The sequence below is a fragment of the Trachymyrmex cornetzi genome, unplaced genomic scaffold (assembly GCF_001594075.2).
Source record: "Trachymyrmex cornetzi isolate Tcor2-1 unplaced genomic scaffold, Tcor1.1 scaffold2660, whole genome shotgun sequence".
Taxonomy (NCBI): Eukaryota; Metazoa; Arthropoda; class Insecta; order Hymenoptera; family Formicidae; genus Trachymyrmex; species Trachymyrmex cornetzi.
In genome coordinates, this window is record NW_017297335.1 from 48,779 (window position 1) to 53,626 (window position 4,848).

Below are 4,848 nucleotides of genomic sequence, written 5' to 3' on the forward strand. Positions count from 1 at the left end.
AAATTACACTTTCAACATTACGTTAATTTTTTTACAAATAAGACATTTATATCACAAAAGAGTCACTTTTGCACATTGAACTCCAATTATTTCGAAAATCTGACGTGTTAATGAAATTTAACTTGCGGTATTGTTTTCAGCATCCAAAAATCTATAAGAAACACCTCATCTGATTAAAAGAAATTTTTTTGTATATCAATATCATCTTTATTCACAGTTTATTGATGTAGTACAATCACAGTTATCGACGATTTTATCGATAGTGTCGAAAATGTGATACGTAGTTCACATCAATTTCTAAAATTGATGTTGGTGTCGCTAGCGTACGGCGATTTCGCCTGTCACGCGAAAAAGGCCGCCATGTTCTCTCTCAGGTTTCTCTCTGACGTTGCTTTTCAAGAATAGGACCCCTGGGTGCTTTTCAATTGCAATATCCCTAGACACTTTCGTGCACACGGCGACACAAGTTGCGTTCCAATTGTCCATTATCGTCGACACAACACTACACATCCGTACTCAGTCGAGGGTCTGTGTAAGCTTGTGTTTTCTAGTGACATTTACATGTTACTAACTGCGGCGGCTATAAATGAGGTTGGAAGACGTTGAGTGGCCGACATTTTTACTTTCTTTTGTTTTAATACAGGCGGAAAAAGCTACATTTAATCTAACTCCATCCGAAACGAATCTCAACCGTGCACAGCGTACACATTCTTTTCCAATTGAATCGTGCACAACGTTACACTTTGTATATTCCTGTGTACGTTTGTGTTAAGATGTGTTAAGCAATTGGAAAGCACTCTATACAGGGTGACCCATTTTAACTTAGACAGCCAAATAACTCGAAACATCGCGATTAAATAAAAAAATGTTTAAAACAAAAATTGTTGGATATGAATGGGCTGATTGAACTATGACCTTGACAATGACCTTGTCCTTCATTTTCAAGGTCATTTGAAGGTCAAGGTCATTTTTTAAAATGGGAAGCTCCATTTTACGTTGAATATTCTTGTAGCTTATCTCGAGAGCTTTCCAAAACACTATAATAAAATATTTTTTCATTAAGTACTTCTCGAGTTATAAGGCTCGAATGTTACAGTACCGCCGCCGACATTAGCATTACGCAAGGTATTCGACCGATGGTTAAAACCTCTTGAATGTATGTTCAACTATATCTTGATTGATACGTCTCGTTAATAAAAATTGAAATCTTGAATTAATTTCCTGTAAATATTCCCACATTTGATTTAAGCTATTTATATTTTGTGATAAACTTCCGAAAATGGCAAACGCCCGATTATTATGAAATTTAGCAGAAATACTCCAAATGACGTCAAATGAATGCCCTTAAATGGATTTTCACCGACAAGAAAGTTTAATGCCAAAAATGTTTGAATGAAATTATGGAAATTTGTGCTTATTATTTTCAGTACACTATATGTTTATTGCAGTTTATGGTAAAACTATGATCTTGATCTTGACATATATTGTCGAGGTCATAATCTTGAATAACCTCCAATAGGTTTTAGCCATCGCTTGTCCTTCATTAAAAAGTTATTAATAAAAGAAGTTAGAAAAATAACGTATTATTTCAGCGATATTAAATACTGCCATATTATTTCAGCAATATTAAATACTATTCTATATAGGTTTTGACTCTCAACACGAAGCAACTTTCACAGGGGGGGTGAGAGTCGGAGGTGAAAGTCGTGCGCTCCTGAAGCAGGGGGGAGGAGGGATTACAATCGGGGGTGAGAGTCGTGCGCCCCTGAAGTAGTGAAGTAGGGGGGGGTGAGAGTCGAAGGTGAGAATCTTGCGCCCCTGAAGCAGGGGGGAGGAGGGGGGTGAGAGTCGGAGGTGAGAGTCATGCGCCCCTGAAGTAGAGGGGTGGGAAGAAGGGTGAGAATCGCTTCGCATGGAAAGTCGAAACCCATGTGCATCAGTACAATCATAGAAGTCGTGCGACCTTTCAGCAGGTGGGGAGGATAGAATAAGAGTCGCTTCGCATGAAAAGTCGTTCCAAAAACAAAAAAAAATATTTAAGCAGAAATTATACAAAAAATATATGAAAATGACAATACAACAATATATTAATATAACATATATATATATAGTAATACAATTTTTTTAACGATACATTTATAAAACAAATATAATTTTATCCCTTATACAAATAAACGTCTTTATATTATTCTTCCTCTAGCCAAAATACACATCCTTAATATCAGAAATTAACTTTTCAAACGGATCTAACTGTTTCTTTCGTACATACCGCCTCCATAAAAATTCACACAAATGATCGGCTATATTAGCTTTTGTAACTCCACCTCGACTCAGGAATCTTCTTATTGATCGCCATGACGATTCTATATTTTGCGTATATGCTCCACTTTCCAAATTTATAAATTCTATAGAATGATTCACAGTTTTATGCTTATAACCATGCTTTTCCAAATCTTGATAACCTTTCCAGCAATCTGAATGAATTTCCGTACCAGGAGCAACATGTTTTTTAATTAATGTTATTAAAGTTGACGCATCCCGTTTATCAGGACATATTTCTAAACGATAATCTTCAGATTGCCCACGTACAATCATACCAATTATCCAAGAACCTTCAACAATACGGCCTCGTTCATATTTTCTCCGACCAATCTTACATTCATCAACTTCAACTACAAAACCGTCTCCTCCAATGTAACCAAGCGTTTCATATTGCTTATTCAATGATACCGCACAAACTTCACGACAAAACGAATATCTGTCTGATATCGTTTCCGCAGATGTTATTTCACCTTCAAGCCAACTACTTTAACGAACAGCTTGTCCAAAAGACTACCAACAGCAAAACAATATGTTATTATTAAACATTTTTCCATTGAAATGTGGCACCTTTCAAACCATGTATTGTCTGCAGCCGTAACATTATGATTATATGATCCACGCTTAAAACATTGAAATCTTCCGCACACCATACGATTCATAAAAAACCATCACTCTCTTATGAATCTTACAAAACCGTGAACTCCGTACTAATCCAAGTTCTCTCACAAACCGTAATGTACTAGTTCTATCCTTTAACTTAGAAGCCAATAAGAACAACATCATCTTTTCACCCATTTCGATAATTATAGCCAATATTTCTAGATGACTGACTAATAACGACTACCCGCGACCAGTAATACCAAAACGAGGGTCACTATTTATATTTTGAGCCTAATAATAAAAATAATAATAATAAAACAATAATTTGTCATTTATTGTTTTTCAAAATATTCTCCTTTATGATCTATACACTTTTGCATGCGTTCGAACCACTTGTCAAAGCATTTTTTCCATTCCGCTTGAGACACCTCCAAAATATGGTCTTTGAACGCATCAACGGCTTCTTCTGCCGACGAAAATCGTTGTCCACGCAATTTATTCTTGACGTTCGGGAACAAAAAGAAGTCATTTGGTGCCAAATCAGGACTGTACGGCGGATGACCCATTAATTCGATTTTTTGAGTGCTCAAATAGTCGGTTGTTAGACGAGATGTGTGACAGCTGGCATCGTCTTGATGAAGAATGATCCGGCGGTGCTTATTTGTTTTCCTTATTTCACTGAAGACTTCCGGCAAACAAATGGTTGTGTACCATTCAGAATTGACCGTTCTACGTTCCTCTAAAAGCACTGTTGCCACATGACCAGTTTTTCCGAAAAAACAGGCGACCATTTGTTTCGAAGTGCTTCGAGCGCGAACAACTTTTGTTGGATTTGGTTCATCTTGAAACACCCATACAGTCGACTGCTGTTTAGTTTCCGGCTCATACGCATAGATCCATGATTCGTCACCTGTTACAATCTTATACACGTCTTTTGAAGCATCGCCATTGTATTTCTTAAGCATTTGTTTGCCCCAATCGACACGAGCATCTTTTTGAGATTTTGTCAGATTATGTGGGATCCAACGAGAACAAACCTTTTTCACGGCTAAATGATTATGCAATATTTCATATATGCTGGTGGAACTAATGCCCAAGGTTGTCTCAATCTCACAGTATGTCACATGACGATCTTGCATTATTAGTTTTTGCACAGCATCAATGTTTTCTGACGCAACAACTGATTTTGGACGACCTTCACAACTTTCGTCGGTGAGCGAACGGCGACCACGATTAAATTCGTTATACCAGCGTTTCACAATGGCAAAGGATGGGGCTTTATCGCCAAAAGTGGAAGTAAGTTGATCAATGCACTCCTGTCTTGATAATCCACGTCGAAAATCGTAATAAATCATTGCACGAAAATTTTCACGAGTTAATTCCATTTTTTCGCTGAGACACAATTTTCAAGTGACTGTAAACAATACAAATCGCGTTCAAATAACAAAACGTTCTGAAGAAAGTTATGGTCAAAAATGTCAAACTTTCTAGTGGAAACGTCCGATGGCACCTGACAACACTCAGTGTTGCCAAGGCTCAAAATATAAGTAGTGCCCCTCGTACACGTTGCTCACCCAGAAGCATGAAGAACATGCACACACACTAAATATTTTCCTTCTACATACGCATCCCCTCTATTCATCTCCTATATAAACTGCAATAAACATTTTTGGCATTAAACTTTCTTGTCGGTGAAAATCCATTTAAGGGCATTCATTTAAGGAGGTTGTAAGGCTGAGGCGGGCAGTGAGAGGGGAATGCTTTAATACAAAAGAAATATGGAGTGTAGCAAACATTTGAAGAAATAAAGAGCTAAAATTTAAAGAAATATGTATTATAATGCAATTAAAATGCAAAAAATATTAGTGTTTATTTGTGTAAAAGTTTCAAAGATAAACATATATTTTTTAGAACAATAAATATTTT